General features: G+C 52.3%; 1 long non-coding RNA gene across 2 annotated transcripts; it reads right to left on the reverse strand.

Annotated features, from left to right (window-relative positions):
• Positions 1-5,288: 5,288 nt before the first annotated feature.
• On the reverse strand, positions 5,289-13,412 carry LOC112913966 (uncharacterized). Of its 2 annotated transcripts, none has more exons than XR_011996140.1 (3): positions 13,161-13,412; positions 8,608-9,651; positions 5,289-8,029 (listed from the first exon to the last, which is right to left on the reverse strand). It is a non-coding gene; the product is annotated as an uncharacterized lncRNA (long non-coding RNA). The 2 variants fall into 2 exon arrangements; XR_011996142.1 differs by having other exon boundaries at positions 5,289-8,088.
• Between the last annotated feature and the right edge of the window lie 1,387 nt (positions 13,413-14,799).

Raw genomic sequence — 14,799 nt, forward strand, 5'->3', positions numbered from 1 at the left:
CAGGTGTTATTACTCCCATCAGACAGACGGGAAAAGGAGGACAGACATTGCCGAGTGACTCAGCCAAGGTCACACAATGAGGCTAAGCCAAGCAGCTGGGCCTCCTGGTGCCGTTTCTTCTCCCCGGGCTGCCCTCTTTTTCTAGAAGACTCCATCTCAGTCTCCCCATCCTGAAGGCAGTCCATATCTCCTCTCAGTGCTTCCACAGCTCTGTGGGGAAACCCGGTCCCCAGTGGGGCCTCAGCCTCTCTCCCAGGCTGCCTCCTGCCTGAAGCAATTATAAATCACGGCATTTCCCCTTCATTCAAACCTGATGTTTAATTCATTGCTATTCTGGCTGCTTTAATGCAGAACATTTATTCAGTGGAATAGCTTTGTTTTGCCTCCCAAGCTTTATTCTGTTTAGAATCCCATTTCCATTGCAGAGGGGGCTTGCTGTTAGCCAGCTTCCAGGACTCCCTCCTCCTGCTACCCAGGAGTGGCCCACCTCTGTCTTCCAGGCGGACCCACCGTGGGGCCGTGAGTCAGCTTCAGCTCCTGACAAGGAGTTCAGATTTTCCTGTCCTCGGTCCAAACACCTGACTTTTTCCATTTGCTCCCCCTTCCTTTCTCCCAGGCCTGGTGTCACAAGCTGTCTGGCTCCTTGTCTCCAGGCTCCCAAACCCCACAGCTGGGAAGCTTAGCACCCCCTACCAGTTTGGACCTGCTCCTGCCCAGGGCACGAGATGTTAGAGGGGCCTGAGCAGGTGGTACAGCTGTCATGTTGTACCAGCAGAGCTTCTGCTAATGTCATTAACACTTCTTCAACTACTCCCAGTCTGACAAATCTAGAAACTTGGACTTCTATCCTTGAATGCTATGCCCAAGCCTTACCTTTGGTAATAGATGCCCTGGCTGATAATTTCCATTGTCCTGGATATCAGCGTATTTAAAGTCAAGAGCAAAGGGCAGAGATTACTATGTGTCTGTATAACATCCATTCTCCCCATCTTTGGCAATATGGAAACCTCTAGCTGAGCACCAGGATTGACAGCCAGCTACCAGATGACACTATATCACGTAGCATCCCTTGTAGTGAGGTGTATCCACATGATTAGGTTCTGGCTAACGAGATCTAAGCGGAAGTGTTGTATGGGACTTATGGGAAGCCTTCCTAAAAAAGGAGAAGGCACAACTCTCTCAATCTCTTCTCTCTTACTCACTAGATGAAACGTGGCTGCAAAGGCTGGATCTCTAGCAGACATTTTAAGACCAGGAGGTGGAAGCCACATGCAGAGTACAGGGATGGTATAGAGGGAAGGAGCTCAGGTCCCTGACACTGGAGATCCACCCTGTTGGTGTGGTTGGCTAGTCTCTGAATTTCTTTCACAATAGCAATAAGCTTCTGTCTTGTTTTAGCTACTCTAGGTTGTAACTTTCAGCACAGATAGTCAAACTGGTTCCTAAGTACAAAGACAAAGCCATTTCTTTACCTATTTCTTCATCTGTCTGATGGGAACTGCTCATCTGCCAAGCCTACTGCCTGCTTCAGTTTCTGATACAAGATTTATGGATGTGATACCTGATAGGAATGAAAGACAGGAGAAATACAGTGGAAGGAAAAGGGGCCTAGGACGCAGAATTAAGAGTGCACAGATATCATTCAACCACTCACTGTATAGATGGGAAAACTGAGTTTCAGAGAGAATTAATCTTTAGTCTGCAGTCAAGAGACTGAAGCCACCCCTCCACCACCACTTAGAGTTTAGAAAGCTTCTGAGAAAACCTGACATGCTTTCCAACCTGGACAGGTGCTGGTTCTGACTATGGACAAAGAGTCAAAGCTCACCTGGGCAAAGATCTATTCCCTTCTTCTCTTGGGAGGCGCATTTCTTTATGAAGCACCAGACTTCTCCTTATCATCATACAAAGCAGATGTAGGGAAAAGAATCAATCCTCTCTGGGGTGAAGCTGCCTGCTAGGAGGTGAGCTGCTTCTACCCTGCCTCAGCCTAGGGGAGGGCAGGTTCCATTTTACCATAGCCAGCTCCTCCGTCTGTCCACACAGAGTGATGGTTGAGCATAGGCTCTGAGACCAGGCTACTTGGTTTGAATCCATGCTCTACCACTGACTGACCATGTGACCTTAGCAAAATTGCTCATCCTGCCAAGCCTCAGATTCCCCACGTCTCCAAAAGATGCTAATCTGTACGCACCTCATAAGGTTACTGGAAAGATTAAGTTAGTTAGAAACTAGAATGTTAGTTATCACTTTTATTTTCCATGGATTCCAGATTAAGATCCCCATAGAAAATGCCGACGCTGTGTTATTTTGCTCTTTTCCCACATTACCATGGAGTTCCTCGAAGGCAGTGAGCTGCTGGCTTATTGGCCTTTATTCCCAAGAATTTAGAATGGAGCCTGGCATGTGGTAGGTACTCCAAAAAGAATCTGTTGAATGGAACTGTGTAGAATAGGATTTTCTCTTCATTCCTCAGATGAAAACCCACTCCCCACCTCTCCCATACCTTTCTCCTTCCCTTCTATTGTCCGGCTCTCTCTCATTCTCTCCACCATATTTCTCTCTCTATGCGCCATTCTTGCTCTGTTTTTCTTTCAAACACTTGCCCAACCCACTTCAACCTTTGGACTGGCACCTGCCTGTCACCCATGCCCAGCATGCACTGCACTCTGCTCCCAGCTCAGTGCCCAGCTCAGCCAGCCTCAACTCCAAGGATGAACATTCCAGCATCAGTTCCAACTTTGCTGTCCCCACTCTCTTCCAGCCTCCTCACCCTTCAGTTGAGAATACCACAGCCAGGAGACCCTGAGGAGCCTGTCTTTCTTTTGCACTGGCAGTCTGTCCTGCAGTGAGGATTACAACCCAGGCTTCTCAACTTTTGGCCAAAAGGTCATTCCACTATGGCATCCTCTGAGGCTGACTGGTGGAAACATCATGGAATGTTTGGTGAATCAATGAATAAATGAGTTGGGAGGGAGACTTGCTCTAATACCACCCTTCTTCTTTCCTGGAGCACCTGGCGACCTGCTGGCTCCTGTCCCACCAACATAAGTAAGCAGTGGGGGAAGGCACAGACCCTTTGTGCCAAGGAGTGCCCAGAGGAGATCCAGTCTCCACTGCTCCTGTTGTCACAGCCAATCCACCTGTGACCTCTTCCCACTCATGCTCTCCCTTCACTGGCACCTGTGTGTAGAGAGGCCATGTTCATTGTTCTTCATGGCATGACCTTTAGAGGTCTGAGGCCATTCTCTGAGATTAAGTCTCTTCCATGGGAGTCATGGCCCAGGCTCTTGCCTCTGTAGCTCGCTGTCTACTCAGAGCCCTGTGTTCTGGCCAAGCTGTAGTCAGCTGGAGCAAAGCGACTTCTGTTGCAGCCCTATAGCTTGTTGCTAAATCTGCCCCTTTTTTTTTCCTTTCTTTTAAACTACAGGAGTGGCCCACTGTTCAGCTTCCTGTCCTCTCAAGTTAAGGGGAGGTGTCTTGGCCTGACATCCCTCCCCCTGAAGCCCGGCCATCCCCAGCCCCTCCCTCTCTGTCCTCCTCCCCTGCACCTCATCTGGGAATTCCCAAATGCTACCTGATGCAGCAGTTTCTCCTTTAACTGTTCTTGTCTTAATTCCATCCCCCGCAATTGGAGCCTGAATAATGAGTTATTTCACAGGAAGATTGATCTGGGTATTAGGGCATCGTTTAGTTTGCCATTACAACAGCCAATTTTGGTTACATACTCAGCTGTGAAGGGGAGAGGGACAGGCTGCTGAAGCTTTCTGAAACATGGGAAGGGTGGCTGGGAGGAAGGGGTGCTGGGCAAGGGGCAGAGGTGGTGGGAGGACCGGGGGAGGGGTCTGACCGGCGTTAGCCTGTGTCTCTATTCTTGGAATATGATGTTGGGAAAGAAATCCTAAGGACTGAAAAGGATGTGATCCTTTTTCAAAGAGAGAGGAAGATCAGGGTTTGAGGCTGGAGATCCCAGGAGTGGGAAGGCCTTTGTGAAATAAGCTGAATGAACAAAACCCAAGTTAAAAGGACATTCCAGACTTGCCAGTATTTCAAGATGACAGTATGGCTGAGCATCGCTACCTGCCATGTCTCATATTAGACCCCCATGGTCAAGGGATTTCATGGTTCCCTACCTTCCGGATCTCCAAGTCTGATGGGAGAGACACAGCATCTGCCCTCGGGGAGCTCCCAGTCTGATGGATGAGGGAGACTCTCTTTCAGGTCATCATCACAGGGTAAGCTTCCCCACCTGTCTTCCCAGTTTTCCTGTGTCATTGTCCTATTTATTTCCCCCATGCCTCTTCTACACACTAATATTTCCCTATTCATTTATTTTATTTTAACTCTCTTGCCTGTCTCCTCCTCAACGAGAACCAAAGCTGCTTGAGGGCAAGGACCTTGCCCACCCTGATCATCTGTTCCTCCAGTGCCCACAACAGTGCCTATACCTGTGGCACTCAATAACCATGTGCCGACGGGTGACTGAGCACCATGGAAGCCCTGGCTTCATGAGGCTGGCCGTGGGAGTCAAGCGACAGTCCTAGTACCTCCACACCTTTGGGCACATCTCGCGAAAGCACTAGACCCTCACCCCAAAAGGAGCTGTAGACACACCTGCTGTGCAATATTTTGCAAACAACTTTAGGGCGTTCACAGAAACTCCTGAGGGAGCTGAAGGTCTCTTTGAAATTTGTCCCATAGTTGAGAACCCTGGTACAGAGAGGCCAACTTGAATGCGGTGTCGGCTGAGTTGAGGTCTATGCTTTGGAGAAGTCCCACACGTCTCTGAAGTTCATTTCCCTCATCTGCTTCATGAATATCTAGCGCAGGAATGTTTGTGAAACGCAGAGTTACCTGCCCAGCGTTATACGAAAGCTAAGTGTTATTAGCAGTGTCATTCATCACTATAGCAGCAATTTCAAAACCTGCCTATGACAAAATGAGTCCCAGGACACAGAGGGGAAACTAAGGGGAAATCATCTCATCAGGAGGCATGGCACTGGACAGAAGCAATTGCTTTCCACTCTGGTCACAGAGGGACCATTCCCTGCTCCTCTGCGGACCCCAAATATCCCAATGACCTGTGTTCCTCCAGCCTGGCCTATTAAAGAGATAACCAGAAGGCTGGTGATGATTTGCTTGAAGCATTCGGGTACCAGTAACAACGGAAGCTGAACAGGCTTTAGCTACATTACCAAAGCCATTAAAGTTAAAAACCACTAAACAACCACAGCTTGCTTCCCATCATCCACCCCACAGGCATCCAAAACAAAACCAACAAGAATGTGTTAGAATAAAGCGGACACTGAGATTTATTAATAGCTTGTGTTTGCCCAGAGCTTTAAAAGCAAGCCCCGAGGCATCGAGAACCTCACCTACCAGGCACTGCTGAGTAGCACAGGGGGGCCTTTCCAGAGGGCTCTCAACCCCCCAACCCGAAACCTCAAGATCTGAAAGGAATTTGGGGGCCCTATTATCAGAGGCTATTTCTGAGCACAGCAGCAGTGTGGGAGACAGCGGATGGGGATACCTTTGACATGGGTGGTCCACCGGGCAGAGGTGAAGACCCTGGGCAGGCAGAGCAGTCAAAAGGAGGGGGAGTGCAAGTGGGAACTGGGATTTGGGAATGAGTGAAGCCTCTGACTATGAATTCAGGGGCAGAGGCAGCCAACAGCATCTGAATCTGCACACAGCCCTCATTTGCAATCATTGGCTGGCTCTACAAACAAGGAGGTTCTGCAAACAGCACAAGTGTGTTAAATAGCTTCAGACTCTCTAAACAGCAGCTTGCTTTATGCACAGAGGATGGTGTATTCATCAGGGACCTGGTAAGCAGACGGCCACAGGATTCCTACTCCAGGATTAAAGCTACAGACCAAGAGACCATCTGCTGGTGCACATGGGAAAGTGTGGGTCAGTTTCGGTGTCTTAGCGATAACGTGGGCAGGATGGCTTGCCCAGAAGACCTGCATCTCTGGGGGACACTCACTGCCCTCGCACTAAAAGGAACAGAGGATGGGCAAGTTCCCAATTCCTTCCCTATAGCTTCCCTTTGGTCCATGCCACTACAGGACTTCTCATTGGGAATCTCTGGATGTCTGGCTGTGACAAGCTTGGGCCTTACTTTATTAAGAGGGAGGCTGGGCTCCTTGCAGAAGGCTGAAGCTAGTGGCAATGGCAACGTGCAGCATTGTTCAGTTCTTCTGGTTTACAGTCCATTTGGACATCCATTATTTATGGCAGCTGAGTGGCTGTGAACAAGCTGAGACTCAATTAAGATAATGTTCCCCCACACAGGAGCGGTGGTTAATGCTGAAAAGTTATTCCAACTCATCCTTTACACTACATAGAGCTGGAGATATAAAGAGACCAAGGGGCTGAGTTAGAGAAGCCCAGAGACAGAGAGCTAGAGTGGAGAACAGAGAGATGGAAGGGGAAAGAGGGAAGCAGATGCATCCTGAGTCCAGAGCAAGAGGCATCCCTCCCACAGGCCACCTCTGCCCTTGTCCCCAGCCTCTGTGCTGGAACCCCTGCTCCCCATCTTAGGAGGGGAGGAGGTATGTCTCCTGGATCTCAGAGGTCCTTGAGCTGAGTCTTCCCATCTCCAGTGCTGCCCTCCCTTCCTTGCTTTGTCCTGTCCCCTGCCTGGCCTGCATCATCAGCCTGTCCCCTGAGCACTAGTGATGGTGCCTGCTGGGGGCAGTGGACATGCTGCAGGCTGCTGTGCTACCCTGGTCCCCACAGCAGGAGAGGGGTGAGAGGTGGGAAGGCAGGCAGGCAGGGGCTTCCAAGGGAGAGAAAGAGAGGGGTGCTAGAACAGGTTTGGGGGCAAAGGTGGAGGAAAAGTAGGTGGCAAAGGAGTGGCTCAGAGAGTCAGGCAGGGCAGGCAGCAGCCGGTGTGGCCCTTACGGAGGTCATCTGAGAGGGACAGGGCCTCCTTGCCATGCACCTGCTGGTCGGCCATTTCTTCCACCCCAGCATCACATAGTGGTCCTCCTGCCCACTCCCCCATGTCGCTCCTCTAGACCTTTCACTCCACGTCACGAGGCAACTTCCTGGCGAGAATTGCCCCCGATTTCCATTTATCTTTGAGACTTTCAGCTAAAGGGATTTGAGAGCAGCCGGCAGGTTCACAGGCCTAATCAGGCCTGATGCATCTCTAACCAGACAGGGAGTGTGCGTCTGGATTTGTCGCCCGACAGGTACAGATGTCAGAGGCTCTCATCCATGAGACGGAATCACTCTCGGGGATTGAGAGGCTGAGCGGGCGTCAATCAGAGGCAGGCTGCACAACTCAAACAGGGGACGGAGGCTTTTGGCAAAGCCCCTTCCGACAGACCCAGGTCAGCAGGCACTTCACTTCATCAACTGAATTACAGAAGGCTTCCACCGCAGAGCCGAGAATTTCGAAGGATGCTCCCGTTCTGCAGCATTCGCTCTCCTCCTCTCTGTCGGCTAATGAGTCCTTCCCGGCTAGTTCGAGGTAAAGGCAGGAATGAAGTCTGGGTTGAAAACCCAGCCCCACTAGTTACTAGCTGAAGATCTTGGGCAGGTGCGTCACTGACCTCCTCCGAGTCTGTCACTTAAGTCTCACTTGTGGGCCTGTGGCAAGCGGCCAGTGAGGTAGTCTGAGGTTGCTCTACCTTCTGTGCTTCTGCAGTGCTTTGCAGCTCTGTTGGCCGATGCCATGGTTAAGACACGCTGGCCCTGCACTTGTTAGCTGTGTGGCTTTGGGCACATTACCTAACCTCTCTGTGATCCAGTAACCTCCTGTCTAAAATGGAGATGGTGGCTGTCCCCACTCGTTCAGGCTCTTGAGAGAGTTAATACCCATGAAGCCCGGGGACAGCCTGGGACACAGTTAGCCCTCAGGAAACATTGCTGGATGTCTTGTTGGTGGCGGTGGCGGGAATATTCCGGCACTACGTCATGTCTGTGATTTAGAAGGCTCTTGCTTGCTCATCTTGCCTCTCCCCCGTCAGCCCAGGAAGTAGTCAGGGGCTTGGACTATAGCCATCCAGCCTGGATCCTGGCAAGAAGGAGATGTTCCATGAATCCACTTTGATGAAATCGACAAAAGAGACGCTGCTGAGATGTAAAGATGTGTCACCGAGATGCCATGCAGACGCATGAGCTCTGGACCCCTGTGGCCTCTTGTCCGCAGGGAGGACTTGGGCAAGTGACCCTTCCTCTACGAGCCTCAATTGTCCTGTCTGTGACGTGGATAATACCCTCACATCAGAGAGCTGACTCGGATGACGTCTCTGAAGCATCTAGCACAACCCTGGGCCCGTGGGAGGTACTTAACGAAAATAGTGGCTAGGATACTCCCATGGAGGCCCATCCTGGAAAAAAGGGTGAAGATGGCCAAGAATCTCCCACTGTTCCCTGACCAGGGCACTTGTCCCTTGGGTTCCCTTGCACAACTCCAGGGCAGTGCCCCAGGCCCCAAAATGACGCAGCCTGCCCCCAAGCTGCCCAGACCCTAGCTGACTGGAGTTACCAGAGGGCGGCTAAGCGCAAATAGCTCCCTCATGGCAATGAAGAGGTTCTACCTTTCCCTACCTTTCTGGCATCCCCCGGAAGTGTGGGGAGGGCGATACTCACCAGGTAGCAAGAAGGCAAATGTTGATCGTAGTAAGTAGAACAAGTGGGAGTTATGGGGAAGAATAAAGGAGCACAAGTACCCAAGTTCAAAATCATGAGACACTGCATTGGCCAAAGAGAACATGTGGCCATAGGTCCCCAGTCTGCCACCCCTGAGGATAATGGGACTGCAGGCTGAGGGCTGAGCACAGATGGGGTCGCAGCTTGTCCCCCTTCAACCCGACCACACTTCAGATCATTCCAGAGTGGCTCTGAGTCTCCAGCACCAGCAAAGGGAGCCAGCTCCCCTCTGCTCCTCTCAAAGGGAGCCCAGGAGCAGGTCCCACAGGGACGGTGCCCCTCGTGTTGCCAGGAAGGCCTGCAGCTCAGTGGTCTTCTCCTCTTGCCACAAGCTAAGACCAGTCCTGTCCTTTCCCCGTAGAGAAAGTGCTGGGACGCCAGTGGACGATATTGGAGCAGCATGGCCACTACGAACTTAAACTGAACAAAAGGAAAGAAGGGAAAAAACCACCCGGCAACCATCAAGTTGACCTGGGAGGGCTTCACTAAGCCCTGGCTCAGCCCTGTGCTTCCACATCCAACCCCTGGCTGCCCTGCCCAGGTCAGAAGGTGCTGGCGGGAGAGGGCAGGGGCAGGGCAGGGTGGGGAGAGGGCCGAGGTAGCATGGACAGGGGTCTGACAGGAGGGGCTCCACTGGGCAGTGCACCCATGGCTCTCAACCAGACAGACGAGGTTCAAATCCCAGCTCCTCCTCCAACTAGCCCTGGGACCATGGGAACCTTCCTCAAGTCCCTGAGCCTGGCTCTTCATCTGTAATGTGGTGGTGATAACTCCTCTTAGCACTGAACAGGACTGTGCCTGTTACTCAACAGGCAGCAACACTCAGCAAACAGTATCTTTGATTTCTACCCACTGCAAGGTGGCCCACCACAAACTTCTGGAGGCGCCGTCTGTGCTCGGCTGGACCTGCCCAGGGATGGCCGCTCAGTGCAGGGTGGGAACGCTAAGCCTTTGCCTTTCATCTCCAGTGTGAGGTTTGGTGTCCTGAGAAAGAAAACCAGAAAATGTTTACATAGTATAGTTTTACTGGTCGTGAACTTGGAGAGTTAGGGCAATCATCTGATTAATAGTTTCAATTAACAACAGTAGCTTTAGGGATCCCTGGGTGGTGCAGCGGTTTGGTGCCTGCCTTTGGCCCAGGGCGCGATCCTGGAGACCCAGGATCGAATCCCACGTCGGGCTCCCGGTGCATGGAGCCTGCTTCCCGCCCCCCCCCGCCCCGCCCCTCCTGTGTCTCTGCCTCTCTCTCTCTCTGTGACTATCATAAATAAATAAAAATTAAAAAAAAAAAAAAGACCTCAGAGAGCTCTCTGTCCTTTAAAACAAAAAACAAAAAACAACAGTAGCTTTAACAACAGCTCACAGATCCAGGGTGCTCACATTAACCCCTGGGGTTTAACCCTCATGATGACCCCATGCCCGGGTATCATTGTTACTCCTACTTTACAGGTGGGGAATGTACACAGAGGGAGGAGACAGCAAGACCCCCGAGAACTGGGCGGGGTGGGGATGGGGCGGGGGAGTCTGTGTGTCCTGGGTGGAGGGAAGGCATCCAGACCAGTCCAATATGTCAGGAGCCAGGAGGCAGGAATAGCATGGCTCATGCCCAGCTCACCACTTTGTCATTTTTGGCCTCCGACAGTCTCTTATTTTTAATTCTGTAGGGGGAGTGTGTGGCACTCAGATGTGAGTCTGGCCAGAATGTGGCCCCCCTGGCAGCCTCCGGCTCCTCGTCCCCTTGGCTGCGGGCCTCAGTCAGGTTGGCATGGCAGGACTGAAGCCTGGGACCTCCCCCTCAGCAAAAGGGCAGTGGGGGGGGGGAGGAACCATCCCCCACCTGACAACACATCCCCCCACTGGACAACCCACCCTCTAACCCCTCACTGCAGCACCTCCACCTTGCAGATTGACTTGCATCCTGGAGGCATTGAGGAGGTCGAGATGAGCCCTACAGGGCCAAGGCAGCCCAGGCAAGTTCCCTAGGAAATGTTCCTGACAGTCTGTGCCTTTCTCCAGCCAGCCTTCTTGAAAGGGCCTGCTCATCTGCCACTACATCCTCCACTGGATGAGCTAGAATTGTCTCAGCAGCCTGACCCAGCTTAGCCCCCCGGGGCTCCCAGTGACTGTGTCTGCATTTGCTTTCCCATTTCCCTCAAGTCTATGGAGGAGGGAAGAGCCCTCAGTCTCTGAACAAGGGTGGCACTGGGTTGTCTCTGAAGAGGTCTGCTGGGATTCCTACCATGTCTTCCCCAGCATCCGGACCAGTTAGTGGTTCTTCCCTGGCCAAGCAGGCCACCCAGAGAGCCTCTGACCCTGGCTCTGCAGACACCTGCAGTTTGCTGCTCTGTCCTACCACATCGTGTCCTGTCACAGATGCCAGGCTCGGCATCCACCTTGGCCTCTGAATCAGGCCTCAGTCCAGCTCTCCTCCATTCAGCCCTGCATCCACCTGTCCCCACTACATCCTGTGTGTCAATCCATGTAGAAGATAGGAACACCTGGGGGAAAGAAAGAGAGAGAGAGAGAAAGAGAGAGGAAAGGAAGGAGGAAGGAAGGAGGAAGGAAGGAAGGAAGGAAGGAAGGAAGGAAGGAAGGAAGGAAGGAAGAAGGAAGGAAGGAAGGAGACACAAAAATATAAGGGTAATAGGGGCCTCCAGATCCATCAGATGGGCCAGATGAATGGAGATTAAGAATGACTGCTAGGCTGTTGGCTTCAGGTCACCTGTGCACAGCTGCAAGCCTAAGACCAGGAGACAGCAGCTGCCACTGCTGGGATTACTGATGCTGACACAGCTGCCCCCACCAGGCAGCAGGTGACAAGACCATGGCTACAAATCCTCATCTTGGCTGCAGCCCACTCACCTTCCCTTACCATTGCAGCAGGGATGGCCTCTGGCTCCTGCCACTTTCCGTATCCCAAGGGCAGGCCACTTGTTGGCAAAACTTAGATCACAGCCAGAATTCCAGCAACATGAGGTTCTGGGGAATGTCACTTTAAGCCTTCTAGCCATCGTGATACAGAGGGAACCACAGAAGGAGGTGGACATGGATGCCAAGGACCAATATATCATGTCCAGCATCCCCAGCACTCTTTTGGGTATCAGTTCCCCTGTAGTCCTGACCTAGTTTTAGCTTCGCCCCAGCCTATGGGCACTGCTCAGACTGCTGCCCCAGATTTGGCCTCTGCTGGGTCATCCCCAGTGGCCATTCACCCCTCAGCCAGGGCAGAGGTGCCCTGCCCCATTCCCTATCCATGTCAGCTCCTTAACTGGGGTCCTGTTAACCAAGCCTAGGCCCCTGGACCTTCCTGGGGCTCCTGTAGCATGGAACCGGATCAGAAGACAATCACTGGAGAGCACTAGGCTGGGTGTCAGAAAGTTCAGAAGACCTGGGCTGTGGCTATGCCCTCATCATGTGCCCTTTCAGCCTCCGTGTCAAAGTCAGTCATCCTTCAGGTCCCACCTTGTGGGAGATTTCTAAATCTTACCTTATAAGCAGAAAAGACATGGTCACATGCACATGCACATGTGACATCCCCAGGGAGCTGGGGATGGCTTTGCTGGCACAACCCAGAATTCCTGTCCAACTGTATTCAGAAAGAGTGGGGGAAATGTGGTGCTGAGGGAGGAGGTGAGGCTGAAACACAAGGTGGAACAGGACAAGAACTGCCCCATTTGGCAACCCATCCTTCATCTGACCACCCATGCCTCACCTGACAACTCATCCCCCACCTGATGACCCAGCCCCCACCTGACAACCCATTTTCCCCTCACAACCCACCTCCTCACCTAACAACCCATTCCCCTAGTCAAGCCCATCTCCCACCTAACAACCCATCCCCCACTGGAAAACCATCCCCCACCTGACAACACATCCATTTACCTGACAACACATCCCCCCACTGGACAACACACCCTCTGACCCTAATGACCTAGCTTCTTACCTAACAACCCATCCCCCCAACCTGATAATCCATCCCCCTCTAGACAACCCACCCCCCAATTGACAACCCATCCCTCACTTGACAAGCCATCCCTCACGTGTCAACCCATTCTCCACCCAACAATTCACCCTCCATCTGACAACCTATTCCCCCCCACAGCCCATCCCCCCACCTGATAACCCATGCCCCATCTGGCAACCTATCCCCCCAACCTGACAATCCATCCCCCCAATAACAACCCATTCCCCTACCAGACAGCCTAACCCCCACCTGACAATCTATCCCCTACCTGGCAAACATTCCCCCACCTAACAACCCATTGCCCCACCTGACAATCATCCTGCCACCAAGGCCTTGGGGTCCTAAGGCCTTGGGTTCCAGACTGGGCTGAGAAAACCCTAAGGGCAGGCTTCAGGGAGGGCAGAAGAGGCTCAGGGTAGGGGAAGGTTAGAGAGAGACTGAGCAGGTAAGAGCAGGAGTAAAGAACTTGGACCATAGGGGAGGAAAGTCTGAAAGCCCTAGGCTTGGGCCCCTGCCCCCTTGCTCTTACCTCCTTGGCAGCCCCCTCACCTAGATCCTCCGAGAGCAGTCGAAGCTACAGCTGTGCCAGTGACCTTGAGGCTGCACATCCAGCTTAATCCACATCAGCGTCAGTGAAGGCCTTGCTGTCACTCGGGGATATTTATAACCTGTCTGCCAGGGCCCTGTACCTGGCAGCCGCCTGGAAACTAGGCCATGGGAGCCAGCCACAGAGGAGGTAGGCCCTGCCCCCTGCCCCAGCCTCTGAAGGCTCCCTAGAAGTGGAACCCCAGTTAGGGATGGAAGAGAAAGCCTCTCTGCCCCCACTAGGAAACCTGCCCCGCCCCTGGGTGAGTGGGGTTTCTGGAAAGGGCTTCCTGTGCCTGTAAGCTTGTCTCTGGGCTGCATCTTCTGTCCCATTCATGAGTGGCCCCTTGGCAAATGGCCCATCTGTGTGCATCTTGCCTACATCTCTCCTCCCTCTTGGTGATCAGCCCACGCAAAAACTCCTAGGGCCTGACAGCAAGTCCACACACCCACGGTTCGATGTCCAGGGGCCTCACCCACACCATCTCCCCACCCACTCCTCGTGGAGTCACTAAGGACTCCGATTGCTTGGGCCCAGCATGAGCTCCCCTGCCCTCTGGGTGACATAGAGTAATTTTGTGCAAAATTTTCTGTGTCTCAGTTTTCTCTTCAGTAAAATGGGGTTAACAACGGGGATTCCAAGAATAAAAAGCTCAGAATGGTGTCTGGCACATGAGAAGCACTCAGTATGTGCTGGCTAAACAGAAAGGTTTATTGATTAGGGATAGATGCCCCAGAGTCAGGATGTACTGATTCAAATCCTGATTCTGCCCCTGGCTGGCTGAGTGGCCTTGTGCCAATGACTTCAGCTCTCTGGGACTCAGTGTCTTCCTCCCTAAAATGGGAATAGTAGTACCTATCTCATGGGTCACTGTGAGGATTAAAGAAGTTAACATGGGAAGCTCTAAGCATAGTGCCGGGCACATAGTAGGTGTTCAGTTAGTATTAACATCATTAGTAGCTAATGATAATACTTATTTGGACAAGATCCTCTTCCAGACAGGTCTCTTTTTCTGCTTCCTGCCTCTATACTTGGCTGGCACAGCTGCTCACCTGGCTCCCTCTTTCTTCCTCTTCCCTCACCCCAATTGAAATGCTGCACTTCTGTCCAGCCTCCCCTCTTCCACACAGCCAGTCATTTTGGTGGACTTTGCACTAGCCTCCTCTCTGGTCCCTGAGGCCTGACCCTGTCGGGCTTCCCCTGAGGAAATGCAACTCTCTGGACCTTGAAGCAGGGCCTCTGCCTCGCTCACCTCCCCTGCCCACCGCAGGGACGCAGGAGCCAACCTCATGCTGTGTGGACAGCAGCAAAGCCAAAGCTTTCCTTATGCAGGTCTTTCCTTGCTGGGTCTTGCCCTCCCTCCTTCAAGCAGGAGTCTGTATTCCCGGGATGAGGGACAGTGTGACCCAGCCCACAACACACACACACACACACACACACACACACACACACACACACAGTTTTCCCCCAAGAAAAAATGTCACATTCCCACTAATGACAACTAAAATGCATTTTTCCCATTTTCTGGATTTTTCATTCCAATAGAGGAACAGGCCAGCCTGTCCAGCCCTGTCCCCCAGGA

Source organism: Vulpes vulpes, chromosome 1, assembly GCF_048418805.1.
Source record: "Vulpes vulpes isolate BD-2025 chromosome 1, VulVul3, whole genome shotgun sequence".
Classification (NCBI taxonomy): Eukaryota; Metazoa; Chordata; class Mammalia; order Carnivora; family Canidae; genus Vulpes; species Vulpes vulpes.